Genomic DNA, 27,986 nt, shown 5'->3' with positions numbered 1-27,986 from the left:
AGAAGGCCTCCAGTTCCAGGGATCTTTTGTTTTTGGCTACAAATGGAGTCATGTTGCCCCATTCAGAGTGGTTCATAATTTGGGGATCATCCTGGACTTACAGCTGCTGCTTGAAGTACTCTTCAGCTGTGGCAGCTGGGGCTAGGACAGCCTTTGCACAGATTTATTTCCTGGATCAGGAGGCTGTGCTCACCATTACAGCCATTCATGCCTTGGTTACCTCCCAACTGGATTACTGTAATGTGCTTTGCACGGGACTGCCCTTGAAGACCACTCAGAAACTGCAGCTGGTCCAGAAAGCAGTAGATCGACCATTTATGGGCATTATGCTGCACTGGTTGCCAGTTTGTTTATGGATGCAATTCAAGGAGCTGGTTTTGACCTGTAAAGCCCTTCACAGCTCTGGACCTGAATTCCTGGATAGCATCTCCAAGTGGTCTCTGCTTGTCCTTTGAGATCTGCAAGAGGTGGCTCCTTGTAGGTCCTGACTTTTAGGGAAAGTCATCTGCAGGGATCAACAATGGAATATCACTCCAAAAGAAACATTCACAGTAAGCTTCAATAGTTAGTTTACGGTTAAGAAGGTAAGAGGTTAATATACAAAACATGCAGAATATACGGAAACATGGAAACTGAATCAGTCCAAACCAGAAACTCATGTATTAATGAATTCGTTAAGACAGAGTCTCTGAGAGATATTTAAACCTCTTTTTCCCAGAATGCACAATTAAAGGGCTAACCATCCTTTTTCCAGATAAAACTCATTCTGAAATACCCATTTGCTCATTGTTGATAATGAGATAATGATTGGAGATATTCCCATTTCTCTCTTACAGCAGAGCTTCCAAGGTCAGGGCTTTGCAGGGGTTGTTCCTTTCTTTGAAATAGCATTTGGTCTAGTAGATGGGGAGTGCTGTAGATCCCGTCAGCCAAGGAATGTCGGCTGGCAGGGACCAGAAGGCGTTCCTTCTCAGCAGCAGCCCCTTCCTTTGGAACATCCTCCCTTCAGAGATTAGGAGGGCGCCGACCCTGCTAGCCTTTCATAAGGCTTTAAAAACCTGTCTATGCGCCTGTGCCTGAAGTCCTGAAAGTGTCAGGGGCCCCGTTCCCTGGTTGCATTGTTAATTTTCATGTAATGATTATGATAATTCTCGGCTGCCTATATGTATAATTTGTGACTGCTCCAATGGTTTTAATGGTTGAAATTGTTCGCCACCCAGAGTCACTTGGATTGAGATGGGTGGCTATAGGAATCACATAAATAGATAGATAGATAGATAGATAGATAGATAGATAGATAGATAGATAGATAGATAGATAGATAGATAGATCTGATCTCAGACACGCCCTGATTCTGCTTGAGTTTTGTAAAGCCATTAGAGGGGGGTTCTCTTAGCCTCTACTGGATGGCGATTGTGTTATGGTTGTTCTTCAGCACTTGGGAAGTTATTATTATGTTACATTTATCTTGTTATGTTAGTTTTTCCTCTGGAAGTCGGTAAACTGCTCAGTGAGGCATGTTTAAACCAACCAAGATTGGTTCTAAATGGGAAATAGCTTAGTTGCTGGAATGTTGTTACCCTTTTGGTTTCTTCTCTATAAATCTTGTTAAAGAGATTCTGTGAGAATCATGCTTGGAAAGAAAGAGGTCGCTTTTAGGTTTCGGTAACTGTCAAGAAGCTTCACTAGAAAGTGAAGTCCAAGAAACCAGCAATCAAATTGGAAAGCATCCAGCATAGATGAAATACCCACTGAATTATAAACAGCTGCAAGAGAAGAGGAAATTAAAGTACCAACAGTAGTATTAAACAAGACTGCGCAGTGGTCTTGGCAGAGACTGCAAGCGGAATTGGTGGATGTATTTATACAGAGGAACAGAGAGGCAGGAGAACGAGCAAATCCTTGAATCTTTGCTTTGCATTTCTCTTGAGTTCTTACAAAGATGAATAGAACTAAGTCTGGGAGAGGGAAATGCCAAATGAACAGACAAGCTGCAGAGGGGCGGAGGTCCCGACAGTTGACATTATGTGCATGAAGAAAAGAACGAGAAATTTTTAAAAGGAAGTTTACTTTTGCCTTTGTTTAAACTATAGCAAGACTGCTGTGCAGACCATGCCTGGATGTGGATATGCGAAAAGGCCTGATTATTCTTCTGAGGAACCTTAACAATGGATCAGAAGCTACAATAGGGCCTGAGTTTGGAGAAACAGGGTGGTTCCGAATAAAGAAAGGAGTGAGACATGCAGATTGTCCCCATATCTGCTTAACTTGTACAGTGAATGGGAGAGTGGGAAGGGGGTAATCTAAGTACTAACCATTTTTTTATTTGCAAACATTTGTATACCACCTATTAGAACACTCTAGGTGGCTTACAATATATAAAGCTAAAACCAACTATAAAATCACAATTAAGCCATTCACAATACAACTAAATATCATGAATAGAACCTACTAACTACCTACTCATAAATTAGACTGATTTCACCATTTTTCTAAAGGACACAAGGATGGGGGCACATCCGACCTTATCTGAGATCTACAGAAACACCGCTTTTTAGCTGAAAGAAAAGAAGACTTCGTAGAGCACATTATGAACATAAAATGGAGAGCAGAAAAACTGAATTAAGATTAAATATTAAGAGAAAAGTAATGTCATTCTGCATGCCTAGTGAATTCACAGTTGACGGTGAAGAAGCGAGGCTAGTAGATAATTTGTTTTCTCAGGCTCAGGAATAGATAAAGTTGGACAGTGTGCTGACGAAGTCAAGAAGAGATTAATCCAAGGAAGGAAAGCAATGGCAAACTTAGACAAGATCATGAAGGATAAGGATATTTCTATGGCAACAGGGATCAGAATCATCAAACCAATGGTTCTTCCAGGAGTAATATATGGCTGTGAAAGCTGGACATTGAAAAACAGCAAAAGGAAGAAGACAGACAGCTTTGGATATGGTCATTAGATGGACTGCAAGAAGAACCCATCCATCAGCCCTCGACCAAACACAGAGTGACTGCTTCCTTGAGGCGATGATCAGGCAGCAGAAACTCAAATTATTTGGGCACGTGATGCCAGCAGATGATGAACGTGAAGAAACAGTGGTGCTTGGCAAGGTTGAGGAAATAGGAGACCAACAGATAAGAGGGACAAACGCGAGCAAGGAGATCACTGGAATACAGTATCTTTAAACATGCCACAGATAATCACAGGGGACAGGCCAAGGTTGGTGGTGTTTGCCCATGCAGTTGTGAGAGGCTGGGCCCAGCTCATTGGCACTCAACTCACTAACTAAAGTGCATTAAATAACATGTATTTTGAAATTTATGTGTGTACGATTTTGCTTGATACACTATCCCATACAGATAGGAGAATACTCATGCCCAATCCAAAAGCTGGTTTTGAGTTTATTTCCAGCTGTGCTGGTACAGCTATCGAGATCTCCGCTTTCTAGTCCTGAAACACCGTTGATCAAAGTCAAGCTGGCGAAGCTGCTGGCCACAACGCTCTCTAACTCCTAGGAAGCAGCCCCTGTTTTCCTCTGTGTTTTGTTCTAGGCAGGTGGCCACATTTCCAAACAAAATCCCAAACTGCAGCCATGCCCTGTTTTTATTTTCTAGTACGGATTACTTTGTCTTACTTAAAAATGGCCTAGAGGCATTTTTGTAAGTAAAAATTATACGAGATGCTGGCAGGCGGCTTGCAGCCTGCCAGCTTTCTGTTATTTTGTTAAGGTTAAAAGAAGTTTAAAAATGAGAATCAAGTGAGGCAGAAGATCTCCAAGGCCATCAAGGGAGATTCCCAAGGCCACACTGATGCCCAGTGATACAGCTCCTATATCAGTGATTGGTCCTCTAATTCTGATCCCCCACAGGCATGTCTCTTAATAACCATTGCTGCTGGCCTGAAGAAAAAGGCAGGAAATTCTGCCTGCTTCAGTCCTGGATTCCCACTGTCACCTCCTACACGATTCTTCCTCTGTTGTTGGTGGAAGAAAAAGGCAGCTCAGCTGAGTGTTTTCATCACCAACTTTTGTCACTGGATCCATAAATGATGTACTGGACCTTCTTTTCACATTCCAGTTAAAGCGTTCTATGTGATCCTTCTTCCAAGCAATATCAGACCAAGGAATGTTGCTTGAGGAGCCTAAATTAAATAGATAGTCAACTACCACCGTGGTCTGTTGCAATTGAGTAAACAGGGCAATGCTGTTTTGTGCCGAAACTGCATTGTGGATGTAACAATGATATCTGCTGCGCATGTAATATTGTGCAAAGAATATGAGCCACTTGGCTTTTAATACATTGCTTTGGGGAATCTAGATTTAGGTGATGAGAGAGAGAGAGAGAGAGAGAGAGCACAAAGAATACTCATCTTTTTTATTCGGGATGAAACCGTGTTTTAGATGCTCATCACTGTTCCATAACTGAAAGAGTAACTCATAGCTCTAAGCAAGGTAGCCAACTTAGAAGGATCTGTAGATTGTCGGAGATGGCGAAACTGACTACTTTGCTCAAAGAGAGGGCACTGTCTAGCTTTGTTTCTAACTGGAAACCACTCTTAGATTTTTTGCTTGACACTCAAAAAAATGCAGCTTTGATCTTGGGATTCGACTGATGTTATAGAAATATCTTGTACAAATTATATGTATTATTGAAATAGATTGATTTTAGGAGTTTTTTATTTTATTATGTAAACGTTTAGATATTAGAGTAAGAGGCGAATATATTTTACATTTATACCTGTACCAAGGAAAGTCAGAAGCTACTCTTTCTTTCCTATGTCCCTTCATTTTTCTTTCCTTTTTTCTTTTTCTTTTCTTGATTTCTGTATTTTAACTCTTTTTGAAAATATACTAAAAACAATTTTTTAAATCTGTAGATCGTTTGCTCTCTGTTCAGGCAAAGCTCAAAAGTTCCTGAGAGAAAGCATGTTTTTCCAGGATACTGAATGACTGAATGACTGCTCTGGTGGTTTCTTAATACTGTATAATATTTGCAGTGTAATACATTATCCAGGCTTCCTTCAGGAAGCAGACTATAGGAAGGCACACAGATCTTAAAACAACACCAATGATCTGCAAGATAAATGGCTGATCCACTGAGACATTGCTGGGATCCCAGCAATACTTCAAACTCAGTCCGGATCACAGACAACTGACGGATGCTTTTAACAAGTTACAAAGATGTTGTGTTTTGGGTTACGCAGCCAGCTGCATCCAGGCCAAACCCTATTAATAAATAACTGAAGCTATAGTATCATTAAGTGAAGTGTTATGGAAGTCCAGTGTAGTGATTACAAAATCAGTGCAGTACAAAATAACAATAACAATAATAATAAATTTTGAAAAATAATCTAGAGTGGTAAAAGAGTTACGGTGCAGTGTGCTGGTGATAACAACCAAATCCAGCCGTGGTTCATATAGAAAATGTCACTCAGTGGTCACATATTCTATTTCATTCCGCCTAAAAGTTGGGAATCAGCCCCCCATCTTGAAAGGAAAAGACACTCATTGAAGAAATTATACTTTGACATTTAACATGAGAGATGCAAAAACATTCAGACAATACCTTTCTCTCCTACTCCAGACTTCATTTGTAAAATGTTCTAGATCAATAATGGCTAAAGGTTTCCCTGAATGTGTCTTTCTCTTGACAAATAAATACTTTCCACAAACTTCTAGAAATGCTATTCTGATGATGATACCACTGACCAGAAAAAATATTTGGACAACAGAAAATCAAAATGTCAAGCATCCAGACTTGCAGTGAAATTTTCTAACTCACTCACATGGCCTGTTCGTCATACTTGCCTAAGTGTTCGCTGTATTTATGCTTATTTCCATGGAAAATAAATCCAGAATGGAACCTCTATAAATACTTGTGAATGCAAAGATAGTAGCTTCTGAACAGAGGAGGAATTGTCAGGTTCTCCACATCATTTATTAGGGCAAAAATGATTTCTTCTTTGTACTCAGCAAAAACACTGTTACAAATATCTGAAGGTTAAATGCGTTTGCTCTACTGTTTTTCTCTTTGGAGTTCCAAACATCACCGCAATTTTTAAAATGGTTGCTAGGGAGTGTGCATTGATTTGGCTTCCACTTCCCACTGTGTTTTGTCAACAAATCTTACGTTTCTATAATTGGAAACACAAAAATTATAATGTATTTTGAGCTCAAATGCTTCTGCTTCAGGGACATTTAGCACAGTGGAAGAAAATATGCTTCCTTGACGTTCAGGATTTTATCAAAATTGCTTGATACCACCAAGTCACTTTTATTTAAAACTGAATTCAGTTCTCCATTTGGCAATCTTAATATTAGGAAGAAGGAAAAAACCCTAGGCTTTCTGAACTATTTTAAGAGCTTGGCTTTATTTGCTTTTTTGGTCTCCTTTAAAAACAAATCTGATGGAGTTCTGGGCTCTAGAAATGAAGCCTTATGTCTTCATGATTCTTCCAGTTTTACCTTCAATCCCAGGAAAGAGGTGGCATTGTTGAATATTTGTCTACCCTGGACAGCCAAGAAAACAAATCAATGAAACATTGAACAAACCAACCCACAGCTGTCACCTGAGGCACAAATGGCCAGGCTCAAATTGTCCTATTTTGGACACATTATGCAAAGACCCAGCTCTCTGGAGAAGGCTCTGATGCTGGGAAAGGTGGAAGGAAAGAGAAGAGGACAGCCATCAGCCAGGTGGATGGACTCAGTTACAGTGGCGATGGGGGCACCGTTGGAAGACCTGAAGGACCAGGTTAGGGATAGATCATCAGGGAGAAAATCTACCTACAGTTGTACTTAAAAGTTTGTGAATCGTTTTGAATTTTCAATATTTCTGCACAAATATGACCTAAAATGCGATTCGTTCTCCATACAAGTCCTAAAACTAGCTAAAGAAAACCCAGTTAAAGAAATGAGTCAAAAACATACTGGTGTGGGGAAAAGAACATTGTTGTTGTTGTTGTTTAGTCGTTAAGTCGTGTCCGACTCTTCGTGACCCCATGAACCATATTGCGCCAGGCCTTCCTGTCCTTCACTGCCTCCCTGAGTTTGCTCAGTTTCATGCTCAGAAAAGAACATGTTCAGGTCATATCTGTGCAGAAATATTGAAAATTCAAAAGGGTTCACAAACTTTTAAGAACCACTGTATGTGGTCATAAAGAAATGACACAGACTCGGTGGCACAAAAACAATCAATCAATTGGGGACCATCATTTGCAATAGTATTTATTTATTTATTTATTTATTTATTTATTTATTTAAGTCCCTCCTTCCTGTTTCCTGCTCCCTTGGACTGAAGGATGAGAAGACAACACCAGCAGCAGCAGCAGCAGCAGCAGCAGCAGCAGCAGCAGCAGCAAATATTGCCCCTTTCTTTAAGAAATCCATCTATACCCACATGAATATATTCTTTTTTGCATTTAAAATGGAGGGAACTTGGTAAGCCAATCATTGACCTTGTTTTCTCCAGGCCTGTCCAATCTGTTTGGAACCTATGTTTGTGTATGGGTAGGGATACATGGTATGATATGGAAAAGGGTGCCTGTAAGGCATGGTTGAAACTGTCAAGATGACAGCCACAATGTTCCAATCAAAATTCTGCCTGTTTTTTTATGTGTGTTGCACTGCTGTGGCCATCTTGACCTTTCTGACCACACCCTGGATTTGTGTCTTGCAATTCCTAATGTTGCCCTGAAACAGCAAATGTTTCCTGATCTCCCCTTCAAGTTATCATCTACTGCATTATTTTTGTATCTCGTTACAAGGCGAATGTCTTGTGACATCCCTGCTTTTATATCTAAACATTGATTTTATTTTTTATTGTCACGTAACAGCAGCATCTATTAATTGGATGTTCCTTGTGCAGACTTTATGTAGATAATAGTATGGGAGCTGCTGGGGGAGGGGGGAAGATCCAGGTTTAGGAGCACAGAACATGCTTGACATTGGGATGGGCTGAGATGATGCACTCTGACTCTTTAATTAAACAAAATTTGGATCCCAATGGCAAAAGGAGATGTTGATAGAAAACTGCCAGAGAATAAATGATGGGGAAGAAAGATGAAAACGGAAGCTTCGTGTTAGAATCCAGCAATGTTTTAAGCAGGGTTCCCTTAACACCTGTCTTCAATACACAGGCATTTTGTGAAACCCAGTGAAGGGCACCAAAAGTGATCCTCAACTCTGCAGGTGAAGTTAAGAAGGAAGAAGACAACCGATGTGTCCAAGCAGCAAGAATCCTTATGATGATACAGCAGTTTAACAGGACCTTCTCTTCTGGAAACACTGGAGTCTTGAATGCATTCAACTGTGTTACCACCCTCCACAACTATAAGGTAGCAAATTCTATTAGAGGTCATTGGAGTTGTCCAAAGAGCACTTTGTCTTCAGAAACCAGTTTTTGCTATTCCGCAAAGCTGCTTTGCCTACCTTTATAATCTTTTTGTATTAGAAATGATACAGCCAGTTCAACAAGGAGGCAGTGACTGGCTTAATAGAAATGTTCCTCAGTAAAGATGGGCAACCAGCCTTGAAATAAAATATGAGACACCTTGGTAAATTAGTTACCTGTATTCCACCATTTCAACACCCTGGCACACCCCCACACAACCACCATCTGGGTCAAGCTGCCTACAAGGGGAATGTACTGCAGAACATAACTCACATAAACCAACAACTTGTTCTCCTTCAGACATATTTTGAGAGTCATAAACATCATGTTAGTTACTCTTTAAACATTTTGAAGCATTATGAATAAAGCATTTTGCCTCTAGCTAGTAAAAGTCCCTAACTTTGGAGTTGCTTATTCTTAATGTCAGCTTCTTGAACCCAACTCTCTTAGGATGAAACAGGATGGGTGTGTGATGCTTTGGATACTTTCCACAACCCTTGATCACATCTGAAGGGAAATATACAATAGAGTTGGGCCAACAGACAGCCCAGATACTACATTATCCTGGTACATATTTCTCTCCAGTTTTGAGAAATTGCATCACTGTAACAGAATGACTTTTAGCTTATAGCTAGATTTTTAAGCTTAAGACTGCTGACTTAACTCACGGTCATCTTAGCAAGAATCAGGTAGGGATTCTCAGAATTAAAAAAAAAGAAAGAATTTGAAGCCATCTTCCTTGCATGCTCTTTAAGAAAGAGCAGCAATGGCCAGGTGGAGTCCTCTTGAGAAAAACATGGCAAAATCTTAACCTATTCCAGAATAGGGACCCTTGTCTCTCCCTCACTTTTGACAGCAGGACATCTGGTGGGTATTCTGCTGAAAATCCCAAATTGCAAGCAAGCTCAGATTTTTCCCCCCGTTTAAGTTGCTATGGAAATATTTATTGAAGGCCCATATCTTCATTCAGGAAATGAATAAACACATTAAAATAGATGCATACCAATGAGTAAATTCATAAATAAATATAGGAGTAAACAGCCCTTAGGGAACCTTGATGCCAGATACTTTAAAGCATTCAGGGGGAGAGAAATGTTGCTTAGAGTCAACTCCCACTGAGTCACACACAGCTTGGCGCCCTGCTTAAAATGTTCTGAACCATAGGGCACCCTTTCTATGTGCCATTAGCATACCACTAGTTTCCCTCTGGGCCACTGCATCCTGATGAGCCAGCGCATGGGGTAAGAAATCTCTGCCACATAAATAGAAAATATTTTAAATGAGCTGCTGTATCATGTGGAACCCTTCTCTGGCAAGCCCTTTTTCTTGTAGCAATCAAATCTTATCACTGATGGTTGAAAGGAACAGATCTACTGGCTTTGAGGAACACCAGCCATGCATTTGTTTCACCATCATGGCAGCACCCTTTAAGTCACTTGGGAAAGGCAACAAGAAAAAATTGTTAAGTGGATACAGTTCATATGGTCACACCCTAAGACATGTTCGTGCTACAAGCACTCCTTTGTATTGGCAGCATGTCATGGCGATTGTGTTTCCAACTGTAGACTTTTATACTGTTTATAATTATTGTTAGAGAGCCAGTTTGGTGCAGTGGTTAAGGCACCAGGCTAGAAACCGGGAGACCATAAGTTCTAGTCCCGTCTTAGGCACGAAGCCAGCTGGGTGACCTTGGGCCAGTCCCTCTCTCTCTGCCCTACGAAGAAGAAGGCCAGGGCAAGCCACTTCCCAAAACATTCGCAAGACAAGTCCATGCAATCACCAGGAATAAAATCTGATTTGAATGCGCACATATCCACACAAAACTTTTGTCAGCACTGGGAGTTTTCTTGAGCAGAAAGTGGGGCACGAAGGTTAGATAAACATTGAATGAATAAGTGTTGATTTAAAGATCTGATTAAATTCAGTAGAATAGGGTAGCAATGACAACAATACTAACAGAAAATGGCTGCCTTGCATCCGGTGGAAATTAGGATTGAGCCTGAACCCACTTCCAACAACCTTGTTCCAAATTTGCTTCCATGACTGTTGCTGCAACTTTTGACACCATGCTGCCAAAGTTCCATCAAAACTTTGATGGTAGAAGTCAATGAAACGCTAGCAATTCTCCTATATCTTCACTGATTCCATTCCTGAAGCTCACGTGGAATGACAACAGAAATTTGTAGCAGGTCAGTGAAGAGCGGGACAATTCTGCAGGGGGATAATTTCATAATAAAAATAAAACTTGAAAAGCAAAGAATTGGACTAAGTTAATACTTGGAAAGGAGGTCACTAAGAATCCCTAGTACTGTAGACTGGATGGGAAATCTGAAAAAACATCCAGCAAGAAGACCATGACAAACCACTTCAGTACTGCTACTAAAACGATACAGACGCTGCAGGCTGCAATGATGTACATACCCTAGACATCTTTGCATAAGCGCTGCCATTACGTACGTTGTTCTGCATCTGAGATGGGTACATACATCACAGCAATTTGGTCCTGACACTGGCTTTCTTGTTTCTGGGGAACTCTGGGAGTTGAAGTCCACCCATCTTAAAGTTGCTGAGGTTGAGGAACCCTGACTTATAGACTTGGATATAAAACCCACAGGAATCCAGCCCATCTCTTTCTTTGTACATTCTCTCTTTGTATATCCTGTTGGCCTTCTGGAGAGCCTTGAAGACCTGGAAGTTCTCCCAGGCCTTGGGCTAGGGTGGCTGAAACCCCACACTGGAAATTTGGTGGGATACGTTCTTTGTTGTCTGCCAGATTCACCTTCTTCTTTTCCTTCTTCTCTAGTCTGGTTCTTGTCTTGTATGTTCTTACTATATTGTTTTTTATTCTGTTTATTATATTGTGATCTGGCCAGTCATCCTGAATTTGAGAGGTGCCAAATCGAATGCAGTAAAATAAATACATATTTTATTTTTTCCCCATTGCTTAATCTGTCCCCTTATCCAACTTTAAATAATGGAGTTAGGTGCTGTAACTTGGCTCCCAAACACTCCTTGTGCTACCCAGACAAAACACCAGTTTAATGAAACTGAGCCAGTAAGGTCACACGATAACTCCGATATTAAATCACATCAAAACTTGGGGAGGAGCCAAGACGGTGACAAAGTAGCAGCTCCAATATTAAATGTGTAATAATATTTAAAAGACCAGCCACTGATTCAGTCCAGAATCAACAATAATCCTGAGAAATCTGGGTTTCCATCAACATCCTTCCAGCATCTTCGTATGTCAAAGCTGCTTTTACAAATGAATCTTCTCTTTGTTATGCATTAATTTTCACAGTCAGGTAACTTCCAAGTCTCCTGCAAGGCAGAAAAGCATGATAGGAACATTTTAAGTAAGCAAGCAGGTTCTCCGCAGCACTGGAGGCATGGGAAATGCAGAAGAACACTTCAAGAATCTTCTTTAACATTTCTAATAAATTATTCGTCATATTTAGTACAGTTAAAAGATGAAGCTTCCACTGCAATTTCTGCCTGCATTTCTCCTCTTCCTGGGAATTACTGTTTATCTCTGGAATTTGATTCAGTCATCTCAAGTTCCTCTTGCTGTCTCCTATGTACTATTTATACAGCAGTCTAATTTGCATATCTGAAGAAGAATCTGGCTCTATCTTCCAGCGCTTCCGTCCAAACATTACCCCTTTCTGCCATCAAGGTGCAGCCACCTAGCTAACATAAAAGAGCATTTTTCAGCTGCTGCCAGCAGCACTGCAAAGCCATCAATATTTTAAACTTCTCTTCCTGATGTGTCTTTTGAATAAATGCATAACGCTGATCATTACATCTCATGCAGGGTCTGTCCAACTGGATATTTTTGGAAAGATAAAAGATGAAGCTCATTTAAAAAGAAAAACAGCAGGGAAAGAAGGATATTTCTTACGCTACGGTGGCAGGCACAAATAAGATATTTCTTCCCACCAACACTTTAATTAAGTTACAGAATTCTCTGCCATGGATATGGTGTTAAGCACCAGATTAGATTGCTATGAAGGGGGATTAGACAAATTCTGGAAGAGGAGGGACTAAGGGAATCGATTACTCCTGGATATTCATGCTCAGCATACCAGAAGTATCAGATGCTGGAAGGCTAGAGTGGATCAACCATTAGTCTGTCTTCTTATGATCCACTGGTTTAATTCAGTTGATGACAAATACGTATGTATTATACCAGCAAAAGAAAAGAAAACAGGAAGGTAGGAAGGAACTCCTGGCTGGGTAGAAGGTGCAAGTAATTCAAAGAGAAACAACAGCTTAGCTTTAGTTCTCCACTATTCCATGAGGGCTTCAGTTATAACTAAAACTGATCTCTGATCAATAAAACATACATTAGGAAATTAATATCCTATACTTTGAGTCAGGAAGCTCCAAAAAGTTCCCTGAGGTTTACCAAAATATTACCATCGCAGAAGGGTCCCCGGTGCAAATAATAAATAAAAGAATGAGAGACGGGAAAATAGCAAATAAAAGAGGGTGTTGTGCACCTCAGACTAAACAGGAAGAAAAAGAGAAAAGTTTGGATTCTCAAGGCATATTTTAAAATGGCATTTTTGTTTGCCGACTACGGCCATCACGCTAGAGATTGGTTTTGGTCGTTCAATGGAGCTCTTTTTAGTCTGTTTATCTGCAGCTGCTTTAGTGGGGAAGAGCTGCCTGTTACAGTTTTCAAATCCTTCCCCTTGTGCCATTTTCCCTATTCAATCCCCCTGCTGGGCTTGTGGATATATACCTCCAAACCTATGCTCCACCGTTTCTGGACTGTATTCTTCCCATCCCTTGCTGGCAGTGCTGTACTTCCAATCCAAATGGAAGCACCCTGGTTTTGAGCAGATGAATTCTGCCTTTAAATCTCATGCCACAGCAAAGGAAGCTGGTGGTGGGACTCAGCAAACTACACAAGACCTCATCTCACAACCTAAGCTTACACCTGCCCCATGAGCTTTGCTGGAGGGCACCCTATATTCCATATTGCCACAAGAAACCATACAGTAGTAGTAGTAAGTAAGTTTATTGTCGTAACCACAGGTCATAACATATAGTGTGCCATAAAATACAATAAAATAACAGTAAAATAGTAAGATTGTAAAATAAAGCAATACAGTGAAAAGGTATTAGATGTAAAAAGGTTACAGCAAAATTAAGCCAAAGCTACAACTAAAAACTTAAGTATTTCTCTCTAAGTTTAAAGTTTAAACTAGACTCAAGGGAGTCTTTACCTGACCCCCTTCTAGGTTCTGGAGGTACATTTTATTCCTTGATTACACATATTATATCCTGCTCTAGTTCAACCAACTCTGGGCAGCTCCCATAAAATCATAATAGCCTAAAGATGCAAAGTAGAAAAACAATTCCCAAAACGAATAGTGGCCACCCGAAAGACACTTGGAGCCCCATATGGGCAATGGAAAAGCACGGTTTTCATGGTTTCCTGGAATGCTGAGAGCGCTGTTCAAAAGAGATGGAGCCACCATGAAAATGGTCTGCTTTCCGATCCCCATACCCTCCTGAATCCAGTCAGGATTTCCAGACAAATAATCTGATGGAAATGGAGCCAGCTTTCCAAGAAGGGAGCAAACATAGGGGAAAGGGATAGAGGAAGGAGAACTGGAGATGAAAAGTACAAGCAGTTGGAACCATCAGTTCAGTTTCAAGATTTTGTATTTACTCCAGACCAGTATTTAAGATCTCTTATGGAATTCTATTGTAGAGGGCAGAGGGAATGGCCTGGAAGTAGAGAGGAAGGGCAATGGACAGATAAAAGGGGTCTGAACCTGGGCCCAGAAAGTAACATGAGAAAACGTCTCAGACAAACCCCTCCCTAGTTCACATGAAGATAAAGGGAGGGAGGGAGGGAGGAAGGGGGAAGCCTATTCGGACTTGCAAGATTCTGTTACTATAGCTTTACAGTAAAAGTAGTACCAACCTACATGGCATTGCTTTCCTTGTTTGGTCTACCTTGAAGGGCTGACATCTATGTAGTTCTTGCTTCCTTGACCTTGTCCTCTGTGTTGGGCTTGGCATAAATCTTGGGAACTGTCAAAAGAATTTCCCACCCTCTTACAAAATGAGTTCCTTAAAGCAGTTTCTTTGAATGTTTTGTAAAGCTTCTCCTTGGGTTTCTTGTCAGCTGGAAGTTGTTTATGAAATAACCTACCAACAGATTCACCTTCTATCTCTTAATGGTTTTTGTCTCTGCTTCCTTACATCCATTCCCAGCTTCCTCACCATCCTTTGCAGGTAGATGTTTATGATTATTAGAGTTATGTATTAGTGTTATGGATTTCATTTCGTTATATTATAAATCAGTGGGAGTTTTTTGGGAGTCCAGTGCTATACAAAAACTAATGAGCAAGTAAATACCCAGGGGCTGGGTGAAACATACATGCAATTTAAAAAACAAACAAACAATGCAAGTGGAAATAGAAAAAGCTTAAGTCAAGACTGCTTCAGTTCAATTGTATTTTATCTCTTTCCTAAGAACACTAAAAATTATATTTGCATATTTTATTGCCTGAAAGTTGTAGTTATTCATCTTATCAAAGGGGAGCTATGGACTCACATGAATTGGGAGCTTCAGTATTAATATGTGTGAACAGATTTTTCTCACAAATATTTTGCAACCAACTCGGAGCTGTTTTCTCTAGTTTTTTTTTTACATATTCCAAGAACGTTGCCCTAACGCAGCTAGCTTTATGCCCACTGAAATCCACAGGCAAGTAGAAAAGTTCCAGTTCATATCAGTTTCCTTTGAATTCCATCAATCATATTTTACTATACAGTCTGAAGATGCTCTTCTGGAATGCAAATGTTCTGCATTCTTTAAAACCTTGCTGTCATTTAAGACATGACATTGAGCCAATTATTTCTGTTTCTAGATTGTTTAGGAGTAAAATTTGCCCCTTTTTGTCTCTGTCCTAGTATATGCTGAGAGCTCAGATATGGCAAAAAGAATTTTATAATTTCTGCTATCCTGGGTTGTTATCAAGCTACTAATATTTTGCCATCATGAAAAGCCCTGTAACACTGTAAGCGTCTTCTTTTTACCCCTTATTTACCAGTCTGTTTGCATGGAAGAAAAGTATGATTTAAATGTTGATGAACTCGGTATTTGTTAATTATTAATTTTACTTTAAAATATTGTGTTCAAGTGCAGTGTTTATTTTTCATGTAGTTTCATACAGCTTGGTTCCTTGTCTCTTGGTATTATTTATTCCTTGCTTCATAATTGTTAGCTACCCTGGGCTTGCGTTTGGAAGGAAAAATAAGGTGCTGGTGCATAAAATAAATAAGCATCAATTCCCACTTCAAATCTTTGTGCCATTCCACAGTTCTGCCTTTCATTCATCATCCTTTCTTCCATAATGTTTAATCAGTAAGCAGTAGCAAATTGGTTTGTGATTTTGCCTGAAACAAGCTATTGTTTAAACATCAAGATGCCGCCCTTGTTAGAAATAAGCCTCCAATTAAGCTTTATTCTCATCCAGGACACATTTTTAATTAATTTATTTTTCTTTAATAGAGAAAAATGATCTTTTTCTTAGGCTAGAGCTGCTGTTACAGAAACACCCCAAGATCACAACATAAAAAAAATTTTAAAAACCCTGACCAGGCTAATACTACCATCCATATGAACAAAAAACTGGTAAGAATTGAGCAGCGATATTAAGACAGGCTCGTTTTCTTGCACTGAACACCTCAAATAGATTCTGAAAGGCACAAGGAAAAGGGCATTGCTCTAAAATGCAATATATGCTCCTGGGAAAGTAGGTTTGCCTGGAGGAATTCAGTTAATTACTCTTCGTTACGGAGAAAAGAGAGAACAAACACAGGCAGTTCTGCTGTTCATGTACTTAACACTCAGCAGACTTCCAGAGAGTCAGGGAAAATAAACAGCAGTGCACTAGAGAGGCAGAAAATTTAACCAGAAGCTAAGACTCCAATTTAAAAAAAAAAAATTAAAAAATGATCAATTGTCTTAAACATCTCAAAAATTCCCATCAGCTTTTGGTTGGCAGTGGCCACCTTGGTGGAACTGCTATACCCAGTAATTAAAATACAGGTGTCACCGTGAAATGAATCTCCCTTGAATAATCAGTTACCTTTTAATTCCATTAACTAATTAAAGAATTGGAAACCAAAGCCTCAGCAGAGGTGCTATGTGATGTATCAAAAGAAAATGGAGATAGCTTACAAATGTATAAATGAAAGCAAATGCTCACAGTTGGAAGAAATGGCCATCCTTTCATATTCTTTCTCACTTTCCATTATGTTCAAACAGGGCAACTAAAAAGTCACTAAAAGAATTATGTTTTAGCTCTCAACTCTACTGATAAAAACAGGTCCTAACCTTCATTGCTCTGCACCACCCAACTCCAAGAAAAATTAATACCTTTGATTGTTACCTAATTACAATAATGGTCTGGATGATAGAAATTATACTTACTGAGTTCCTTTGTATGTTTTCATATTTGCATTTTTTAAAGTTAAAAATCCCTTTGGTTAATTTTTTTGTTCATTGGTAGCAGATAGCATACCAGCTAAATTAGCAAATAGGCCCAATGGACTTGGCATATATATATATTTTTTTAACTGAGGCTAATGCTGTTCTGCTTAAAACTTTCATGCACAGAACATTATATCATGATAGCAAAAAAATAAAAAGGAAAAAAAAGCTACTACTCAGGCTCTATATCAGGAAACAAAACTCTTCTGAAAGTTTACAAATAAGACAAAAAAAATGAACAAAAGCTCAGTAATAATTCTGCAAAAACAGATTTATTCTAGATTCTTGGCATTTTTTTGCACCATGGAAACTCAACATCAACACCCTCCCAAAGCTCAACAAATAGCCGACAGCAATGCAGAAAACTTTGCACTTTTAAATGTACCCAGAATATTTGACACAGAATATCTACCATACACACCCTAAATTTCAATAAACCAGCTCAAACCAAAAGAGAGTCTTTTTATTTTTCAGCAAAGTCTGAGGCTCAATATTTACCGCCAGTCTCTGCATTCACAATCTTAATAGCATAAGCAGCATTTGTGGGTAAGGAATGGTAGGACACATACATTTTTACATTTCCATCCTGCATTCGCCTGCTTTCTTAACAAAACTATGTACGCTTGTTTATTCCTTTAGATGGTTTATATGGCTGCCCATCTCACAACAGTAACTCTGCAAAATAAAGCACGACACAGTACAAACTCAACCCACCCATTCACACGAACCCTTATTTCTCTATAGGGAAGGCAGCTTCTTCTCTTCGGCTATGTACTGTTTTCCCCTCAACACCCCACTGCCCCATGCAATCTAGACCAATAGCAGCAAGAATGCCTCTGGCCCCTGCTGTGACACTGGTGGGCTGAAAAAGGGTTTGGAAAAGAGCCATCTCAGCCCAACCCAGGTAGCCCAGTGGCCCAATCACAGTGCTTGGAACAAGTCAGACCACTTGAATCACTGCAATTCGAAAGCTCCACGTGTTATTCCACGACCACAGCAGGGTTGATTCCGACTCCAAAACCAAACTCTAGGAACATGCACAGTTCGTTTCAAGCTCAGAAGACCCCCCAGACATTTGCTTCTGGTTACACTCTTAGCTGTCACACAGCACCAGCTGAAAAGCAGGGCTGGTACATGGTAAATATTAAGAAGTTCCATTTCCCCAGGACCCTTGTGAGAGATTTCTGCTTCTCTTGGGCTTTATGTTTTTGCACATCCCTCAGGTCAAGTCCTCTTGCTGAAGCCGTTAAGAAGTTCCAAGGTGGCTTTCTATCTGTATTGTCCCACGGCATCACGATGTACGCAGGATGACTCGTGTGCCCTCAATTCTGACGTTTCCATTTCCAAACGCATCGTTCCCAGGAAAGTTTTTTTCAAGACAAATAATGTGGACCTTTTATCCTAGCGCTTGTCTTCTTTAAGAAAAGCAGACAAACTCATATTTTTAATAAAAGACGCTATTTGGCAGGCAGATAAATCATTTTTGTCACTGTTGTGGTAGCATAAAAATTGTAAAATTAACCATGATTGTTCCTATCAAATTAAATGAGTGGACTAATCTATAATTTAAAAATTACTTCACTTACTGAAAAGACTATAATTACACAACAGGGAGCAAGTTAAATGATATTTTTAAGCATTTCTTGCCTTAACTGCCACAAGAGTAAGAAAATATCAAGTCTCTTACCTAACAATACTAGACCTTGATGTTTGAAGAGGTATGTTTGATTAGCTCAGATTTTTACTAAAGGGTGAGTTTTGGGAATGTTGGAACGGAGAGCATTTAAGCAGCTTTACAGCACCGGCTCATCATGGAAAAAAGAAAAAAAATCAGAGCTGGTCCTGGTTAGTACTTGGATAAGACACCACCAGGAAATTCCAATGCTGTCCAGGTAAACTGGGAAGTAAAAAAAAAAAAAAACTACCCAGCAAACCACATTTCCACTACTAAATTTGCATGGGATATCCAGACATTAAGTTTAACTCAGGGGAGGGTTTATTTCATCATTCAGTGCAGACTACTACATCTGTCCCACTTTCTAAATTTATAGAACTTTCTGGCCCTCTGCAAGACCAAGCAAATGATGAATGAAATTATAGCCCATACCTGCTTCTGGCTATGCTCTCAGCCATCACACAATGCCAGCTGCAAAGCAACGTTGGCACATGGTAAATAGGAAGCAAGTCCCACTTCCCCCGCACCCTTGTAAGTTACTTCTCCCTCTGAAGTTGTGGTGTCTGCTTCTCTTGTGTTTTATGTTTTTCAATGGCAGGAGGAGGAGAAGAAATGGGAGGAGAAGGAGAAGAGGACTCAAACTGAATGAAGACCGCACCCGTACATTTCACTTTAGCTGTAGCGCGGATAGGAAAAAAGGATTTTTCTTCATGAAGTAGCAAATGCTAGCAGCCTTGGTTGAGTGACAAGTAGTGATGCTGACAATATGCACTGACAGAGAGCTCAGTACAGATTTTGACTAGCTTCCTACTTATTTTTATTATGACTAAGATACCCTCACTCAGAGATTCTTGCTTCACTTATATTTGGACAAGTGAGATGGATTTTGAGTGCAGGCCCTGCTTTTATGCTCGCTTGGCCAGTATTCAACAGATCAGGCCAGGGAAGCTGGGAGTCACTTCAGCAAACGTCCCGTAGATGACGTTCTTCCACCTCCATGTTCAAGCGACTCATGTGATAAATGTTGTACAGCAGGGGCACCCGCTGGGAAGGGAGGGTCAAAAGTGCCAAGATGCATCTGCAACTGCACAATCACACCTCTGCCCCTTTTTACGGGTGGTACGTACATAAAAAAGGGGGCAGAGTTTTGTTTTGTTTTTTAATGAAGAGGCTCCTGATTGCTGGACACAAAAAGGAAAACCTAATTAAACCATAATACTACATCCTCCTATTATAATTTTGATATTCCACATAGTTTATCAGTTCTACTTAGACCAATCTACCCTTCCACAAGTTCAGATGTAATACGGAATTGTGGGCAGGTCTAAAATCATTTTGAATTTAATCTCCACTTTTAAGTTTTTCTTAAGGATTTCAGTCTTGCCCAAGTTCATTCCCCTAACACTACACTGTCTTTTAGGACAGGCTGGCACAATTTAGGTTTTAGAGCTTTTTTTTTTTTTGCTTTTTTTTTTTTGGTGCCTTCCAGTCAAACTGGACTCCTGGCAACTGCCTGGACTAGTCCCTCCAGTTGTCTTGGCAAGATTTGCAGAAGTGGTTTGCCATTGCCGCCTTCCTAGGGCTGAGAGGGAGTGACTGGCCCAAGGTCACCCAGCTGGCTTCGTGTCTATGGCAGGACTAGAACTCACAGTCTCCTGGTTTCTAGCCCGGTGCCTGTAACCACTACACCAAACTGGCTCTCTTTTAGAGCATTAGGACATCAATCAATATAAGTATTAAGAAAACACCTCTATTTAAGAGATATTTCTGAGCCAAGACAAAGAAAAAAAAGATCCCTCAGAAAGCAGTACAAGCAGGAAAGCTGAAGACAGGTAGCTTGAGTCCTTCTTCCTTCCTTGATTGGAGGGCAAAGAGTCTATCAGAAAATAAGCAACAAGAAGATAACCAACAAGAACATCTACCATCAGAGGTCCATTGCCCTGCAAGACCCATATACTGGGCAGCTGTCAAGCATGATCAAAGCAGCAAGATGCATACAGACTTTCTTTACTGCCAAGGATTAAGGCAGTTTTTCTCAACCTCAGCAATTGGCTGGGGAATTCTGGGAGCTGAAGTCCACCCCTCTCAAAGTTGCTGAGGTTAAGAAACACTGAATTAAGGGTTACAGTACAGAATCAGGAGACCAGAGGTGGTAACCCTCCAGCTCTCCTTTACTAATGAGTTCATTAAGGTGGGGCCTCTTTGAAACTTTTGAATCTCTTCTTCCCAGAACATTTGCGCAGCAGACTTAGAGTGTGTTTATTTGATAAGCCTGTAATGGGATCTCCCATCTGCTGATTGCTTGGGCTTGGGCTTGGGCTTGCTTACTCCACCTCCTTTCTCAGCCTCAGCACAATCTCTTATAGCAGCTCTGTACTTCTCCCATGATCTCTGAAAGGGGACAGGATGAAAAATCAGAAGATAGCTTGTGGTTTGGTTGCTTTGGGATCCACTTCCTTCAGATGGAATTGCACAGCCCCAGAAGAATCTCAGGAAGAATTGCTCACCATTCCTCACCACTGTAAAATATGTGGCCACAAGGAGGTACTTCATACTAGTGACCAAAGCTTCCGCTGGAACTGAGATTAGCTCAGACATCCTGGATTACAGAAACAAGTTAAGGCAGAGGGATTTTTTAATGAATTGAGTGCCAATGTTGGGGTTACCCCAACTGTTGGATTTAATTTTTGAATTAAAAATAATAATTATTATTACTATTATGCCATGGAGGTTACAAGTTTATGTTTCTAATTACGCCCTTACATAATATCATTAAGAGTCACATGATTTCAGCAGTCTAGAAATCAAATAAATAAATAAATAAATGCCCGGGTAATTGGGGACCAAGCCACAGAGTTTAAGGTGGTTAATTCATTTGATTAACTGAGTGATGCCATAACACAGAGGTCATTCCGAGGCAGACATAAAGGTAATGTCTACTCTGAGTCAAGGTCTACTCTGGGTAACTTCATGGAGCTGTGCCCCATCAATTTCTCAGCAATAATATGGAAGTGATTCGCCAGTGACATATTCTAGGATAAGAATATGTACAAACTTGTTCCCGCTTTCCTTGCAGTCCTACAGTATACAAGCATAAAATCTCACTATCAGAAGCAGCTGAGATACCCCAACAGCCACACACTCAGCTTTATTTGTCTTTAAATCCCTTTAAAAGCAAAGTTGAATTAATCAATCAGTTTAAATCCCTGATATAGTTTGGACTTGGTAGCCATTTTTCCTGCATTCTCAAAAATATGCATTTGTGGAAAGCATGGAAGAATTTGCACACAATGGCTCATTCAGTTTCAAACCACCTGTCTCTATTATGTCTTCCATATACATTTTCCCTTTCCTTTCTTTTCTTCTTCCATTTTGCCACAAATCTTCCATAAGCTAGGACCTACAGCAGAAATCAAACTGTCTTTCGATTCCATTCATATTTCTTATCTGCACTAACAGCTGTTACCTAGATGACACAGAAGGCAGCTTCTGTCCAAAAGTACTTCCACAGACATCATTAGGTTTACCTTTCAAAAACTGTTAACTGTTGTTCTTTTAAAGAAAGAACCAACAAGTCATGCTCTAGAGAGCCATAACCAAAAATGTATCTCTTGAGCAAACCTAGTCTTGTAAACCTGGCCATGCTGGGTTGGGCTCCACAGTCCTCCAGAATTTGCTAGGAAGGAACAAGAGCTTCAGCAAGCACGAGCTGGTTCACTGAAATGGTGGTGGTAGAAGAACAGGGTTGCTCACTGGAGGGAGATGCTGCTTGTAGACCAGGAGTTAACAATGTGCAAAACCAATGGAAAAGGTAGAATACTTCAAAAATGTGTCAACTTGGGGGAAAAAAACTATTTTTCCCCCCAGGATCCAACTCACCATGCAGAAAAGAAGGCAGAATTACAAGATCACGACTACAGAGCAAAGGGTTCACTGCAGGTGGATCATATTCCAACAGAGACAAAAGCCCTTCTTTTAAATGTGGGGGGGAGGGGGTCAAGAAAGGCAAGATGGGAGCTGCAACTGCATGTTCAAAGCCCTATCCTTACATGTGACACGTGTAAAGGGGGTGGGGGTTCAATGATGCAGTCACGGTGGCCACTTTGACTTTTTTTAAGGCCCCTGCAAATACCCTACTTTTAAAGTCACCTTTTTTTGATCTAGTGACAACCCATTGTATTGAAATGTCAACTGAGGTAAAGTAGAGCCTGGGAGTCTTGTATTACAGGAAAAAAAATTTTTTTAAACCCACTATTGTCAGCAACCAAAAGCCAAAGTGAGGTCTGCAGCCTCATTTAAACTGAGCATTTTAAGCAGAATTTTGAGAGCATGATTTAATCCATACAATCCCTCTCTGAACCCCCAGTTCTCTCCTTCAGCATCAAAGCATTCATCAAAAGTGCAAGCTGAGTAGGAAAAAAATAAGGAGGAAACATGAAAAATATGATTCACTTTCATCTGGCAAACCCATTCAACAATTCCCACGTCTTCAAGAGACCCTGGGGGGAATCACAGATGAGAGACTGGGAAACAGAGGGGCTGCTGATCTCCCCCGTACAGGGTGTCAGCAGGGTGTGGTCAAGAAAAGTCAAGATGCCACAACATTGCTTTTTATATCATAGCTGCTATAGGAAGGAAGGAAGGAAGGAAGGAAGGAAGGAAGGAAGGAAGGAAGGAAGGAAGGAAGGAAGGAAGGAAGGAAGGAAGGAAGGAAGGAAGGAAGGAAGGAAGGAAGGAAGGAAGGAAGGAAGGAAGGAAGGAAATCACCCTCCCAAACCAGAATGCAGGTAAAATTGTTCAATAAATAAAAAGGGAAGACGATAAGAACTGAAATGAAAGGGTAAAAACAGCCATTCCCATCAATAATACAGTTCTCTCAGACGATGTTTAACTGCTGATCCAGCTTTAATTTTCCCTTTTTTTATTATTTGTATCCTAATTTCTTTAGGGATGGGGGTCCAATAAATAAAATAGTATTAGCTCATCCTAGACTTTTTACCTCTGCATTCAAATGGGCCAGCTCTGTTCTGCAGAACAGGCCAAATCTATCATTGCCTTTTAATAGCTCAGCCTTAACTTGTTTCATCTTTAATTTATAACCTTTCATCCAACTTGCTACAACCTGGATATACTGGAGGCTAGAATCAGCTGAAGCAGGTCCAAGAAACTGACTGTTATGAAGGACATCATGATTGATAATCTTGAAAACTACCAAAAGATCCTGGAGGTGTGGGAGTAGAAAGTCATACTGGCAAAATCTGGAAAATCAATTTCTCTGGGAACGTAGAGAGCATAGGGAATGGCCTTGAAGGACAGAAGGAAGAGCCACGACCAAGGCAACAGTCAGATAAGAGGGGCCTGAGCCCGGGCCAAGAAAATGACTTGTGAAAACATCTCAGACAAGCCCTTCCCTAGTTCACATGAAGATAAAGGGAGAGAGATGGAAGCACATTCAGACTTGCAAGATTCTGTTACTAGAGCTGTTACAAATAAAAGTAGATCTGACCTATGTTGCATTGGTTTCTTAGTCTAGTCTACTTGTTGGGCTGACAAGGAGTGCCTGGATATGACGGATCATTCTGGCACACTTTTGGGGGGTTCAGAGACAGCTTTGCACAGAAACATACTTTGATTTTATTCAGAATTCAATCAATCATATCCTCTGACATTAGGAAAGCGAAGAAATGAGAAGCTATATTCTCGACCTTGCATCTTGTCAAGACACTCAGGTTGCAAAATCCAAAACACTGATGAGTAGCATAGACTTACAAACAAAACTGGGCCTCACCATTTTATGTGCAAAATACTAGCAAAGAGGCCACAACAGGGAGCTGATGAAGACCAAGAGATTAAATAGAGTGAATCTCTCACTATAGGAGGTTCACTTCTACAGGCTATGCACAGTTACCTGGATGTCCATCTCTTAGAAACCTGGACTGATTTGCACAGGATCTGACTTTAACTCATACAGATGTGACTTGTCCATTTACTATTATTAGTAAATCAGGAGTTCAAGTGATTACTGGGCACTGTTGTCACTAATCATCCTATCTGACTAGAGATAACACAATGCTACTTATGCACCCCACATAGCTCCTTGTCTTACATTCTAGAGCTTAAATGACAAAACCGCCACTAAATTGCAGCAGGAGGCTTAAGGCCACATCACATTTCCCACAATGCCTTTTGTAAAGACAAGTCCTGCTTCTGAAACCCTATAGATGGTCAGAGAGATCCCTAGACAACATGGGAGTGCTCCAGCTGGTTCTGGCTCATTTGAGTTATGTCAGGTTGCTGAAGACTGGATTTGATTCAAAGTGCTGTTTTTTAAAAGTTGGTGATAGAAAGCAAAGCTGGTGCCCTTGTTATCTGAAAGAATTTCCACAAAGATGAAGAGGGAGGCTGAAATAAAAACGGATGAGTATCGTTGGTATACGGAAGAAAAGAATACAATATGCTATGAAACAAGAAGGGAGGGGTGTTCACAGATGGGGAAGGGGTACAATAGTCCAGATCCAGCTGCACCCAGGCAATCAGATCCCTGTCCCTTTTTGACAAGCATTGCATTAAAAAGGGTGGTGTTTTGACTGCCCTGTTGTGGTCACCATCTTGACTTTTTTGACCCCTTGCAGAGGCCTCTATAGAATGTATGTAAGAATGGCTGTGATCGTTGAAGGAGGGAAAAATTACAGAAAGTCACCTGACAAATGTCTGAGAAACAAATAATGATTCCCATGTTCAGTGGACTGGTAGATGTGGGCAGGACGCTTATCAGTTACCTGAAACCCAGTCCATAACTCAGCAATACACTAAGGATGTTGCGAAGGCAATACAGGGAAATACTGAGGCAAATACCAGATCTATCCACTGGTTAAATTCTCCCAGATCCTTATTTTGCCTTGCATAACATTTTCTGTGCAGCGCTGAATATGCTCACACAATAAGGCCATTTAATCATATCCGTACTGCAGCCATCTATCTATTTGTTCACAAAGATCATCAAGCATTTACAAACTCTAACGCAACCATAACCATTGACACATGGAAGGAGAAATGAAGCCTTCAGAATAAAAACTCAGCCTGGCTTGTAGCACGTTTCTTGTATGAAATACTGTTTATTCGGTCAATGACCAGCAAACATTTCTTGTATAATGGTGGACTGTCCTCATGCACGCTAATTTGCCAAATACTCACATACGCTGGTCCAGATGATAAAATGAAGGGGAATGAATTGACAAACAAAAATCGACACCAACAAAGCACAGAATCTGTAGCAGTAACAAAACATATTAATTAAACAGTGAAGGAAAGAATCTGTTCAAACTTTTTACTTCCCTTTATTTATTTTGTTTCTTTCAATTTATATGGCTGCCCAACTTGACCTTGTGACTCGGGGTGGCGAACGGCACTTAAAAACATCAAATAACAATACTATCATCATAAATACAAATTGGCAGCCAGGGTAAAAAACCATCATAAGCATAACCAATGTTTTATAACATAGTTTGTTAGTTTACTTATTTGTTTATTTCATTCAAGATTGGATTATTTGAAGACGGGAGACATTTAAAAACCTTGAAGGGGGGGAATAGGTTGGAATCAACTACGCAACGCAAGTGGCCCCTTCCATCTTAACAAAGAGCTTGTAGGAAGAAATGTGATCATGCTGGAAAGAATATTGTAAGATCTGCAGTGAAACCTTGTTTTAACAACTTAATTAGAGGGGGAGTGCCTGTTATTCATGAACATCCAAAATATATCATTGCAGTGATTTGATTCTTTTGAGTAATGATGTCATTATAAAGGGATCTCAATGACATTATTTGCATAGTGACATCCTGTGCCAGCGACATTAATAGGGGGAGAAAATTGGGCCATTGCACTGAGGTCCCCTAAACTGAGTTTCCACTGTACTGTTCAAGCTAGAATAAGCTGAAAAAAAAATACTCAAAACAGGGGTTACATGGATACTCTTTGTCATATACAGGTAGTCCTCACTTAATGACCACAATAGGGTTAGGGACTGGAAAATTGGTAGCTAAGCGGGGTGGTTATTAAGTGGGTCACCACATGGCTGGACCCAATTTTACAACCATTTTTATGGCAGTTGTTAAGCGAATCACATGGTTGTTAAATGAATCCAGCTTCTCCAATGGACTTTTTTGTGATAATTTCCTTAACAACCATATGATTCACTTAACGACCACAGTGATTCACTTAATGACTCTTGTAAAAATCGCAATCACGTGCCAATGGGGGGTAGTGCAACAGTTTGCAATGGTTGTAAGTACGAGTAAGGCTATAAAGCACTTTTTCTGAGGCCGTCATAACTTTGAACTGTTGCTAAGCAAGGACTACCTGTACTCCAAGTACATTGGTCTTAGGATTAACAGCTAAACCTGTTTTAAAATCCATGTCCAGCCATAAATATCATTATAACAACTACTTTCAGTTTGTTCAAAGCTTTTTGTAAATCCCTATATTTTAGTTGGTTCAACCTTGGTCTGATGCCTTGATTTTCATTTCATAGGTAGTCCCACTTAACCCCATAAAAGGCATGGGCTAGGGCAGTAAGGAAATTTACTCAGGTCCAAAAGAAGGTCTAGAAAAACAAACTTCTTATACAACAGTTCTACTGATATGTACTCATAAGTAAGGTCCAGGGTTATAGGCTAGATTATAATGGAAAGGAATCTTCCAAGAACATGGCAATGGCAAACCACTTCCATATTGCCCCCCCAAATTGCATGCTTGGGTCCACAAAGTCACCGAGAGACAAGCTGTACTCCTGTGAGTCTATGACACACCTGGAATCCCCATCTCTCCCTGCTGGTGCATCATATCTCCAGACTTCCGTGCTCTACCTAAACAAATGTTTTGGGGCCAGTCTATGCTAGTTTTGCTGAAAATAAGAAGCTGAGAGTTAGAGTGAGTTTATAGTTTGTTTAGATTCCTATAGGAAAACTTCTCACATAGAAGATAGAAGAAGGGGCTACCAACTGAGCTGGCGTCATGAGAAAAATCCTAAAAAAATCATGCAGAACTCTAAGGGACAGAACTGGAATGGTGGTTTGGAAAATAACTGGCAACTAAAATGGAGCAGCCAGCAAAGGGGTGTTGAGGATGGATTGTGAGTTTTAGGACTGCAAATATGGCTGATAAACCTGAGTTGGACTGAGCAGTGTTGATAACTGCTGAAGAGAGTTCTGGGCACAAACCAAAGAAGGAAGCTGAAGATTAAAAGAGGATGAAGAATGTTGAGGGGCAATAACTAACCAATGTAGAGAGCATGGTGAGGTACCAGAAGATGGCACAAGGTAAGTTAGAGAGCAGCCAGTTGCCAGATTAGACAAGCCAGAGAGAGAGAGACTTTGCCATCAATCTCTGTAAGCCCTTCCT

The 27,986-nt window shown here is 40.3% G+C and overlaps 1 protein-coding gene across 8 annotated transcripts in view; it reads right to left on the bottom strand.

Annotated features, from left to right (window-relative positions):
• ENOX1 (ecto-NOX disulfide-thiol exchanger 1) overlaps positions 1 to 27,986 on the bottom strand; it is a 394,509-nt gene that overhangs the window by 151,522 nt on the left and 215,001 nt on the right. Inside the window, exons 4-5 of one of the 8 annotated variants that reach the window (XM_088139474.1) lie at positions 10,849 to 11,712; positions 10,349 to 10,602 (exon numbers count right to left, since the gene is read on the bottom strand). The exons of the other annotated variants lie outside the window; for them this stretch is intronic. The gene's annotated coding sequence lies outside the window, so the exon portion shown is untranslated. The remainder of the gene's footprint in view (positions 1 to 10,348; positions 10,603 to 10,848; positions 11,713 to 27,986) is intronic. 8 annotated transcript variants of the gene reach the window in all.

The sequence above is a fragment of the Python bivittatus genome, unplaced genomic scaffold (assembly GCF_059951505.1).
Source record: "Python bivittatus isolate LINGU-HERP-01145 unplaced genomic scaffold, Pbiv_v1 ctg000210_np1212, whole genome shotgun sequence".
In the NCBI taxonomy this organism is placed as follows: Eukaryota; Metazoa; Chordata; class Lepidosauria; order Squamata; family Pythonidae; genus Python; species Python bivittatus.
Note: the sequence above shows the minus strand (reverse complement) of the source record. Positions and strands in the feature narration are given on the sequence as shown.